Raw genomic sequence first — 221 nt, 5'->3', positions numbered from 1 at the left:
CGGAAAACACGATCCACGAACAGCGTTGCTGTACCGACTCCGTCGATGGTGTCTGGCATCACCGCCAAATGAGCCATCTTGCTCAACCGGTCGACGAATATCACGACACCCGTGTTGCCTGCCAAATCTTTCGGCAGGAAAAACACAAAGTCCAAACTCATGGACTGCCAGCACCCAGTGGGTACCGGTAAGCAGGCCAGCGGCGCAGCCGCATTTGAAGC

This window comes from Plasmopara halstedii (genome assembly GCF_900000015.1).
Source record: "Plasmopara halstedii genome assembly, contig: Scaffold_3109, whole genome shotgun sequence".
In the NCBI taxonomy this organism is placed as follows: Eukaryota; Oomycota; class Peronosporomycetes; order Peronosporales; family Peronosporaceae; genus Plasmopara; species Plasmopara halstedii.
Note: the sequence above shows the minus strand (reverse complement) of the source record.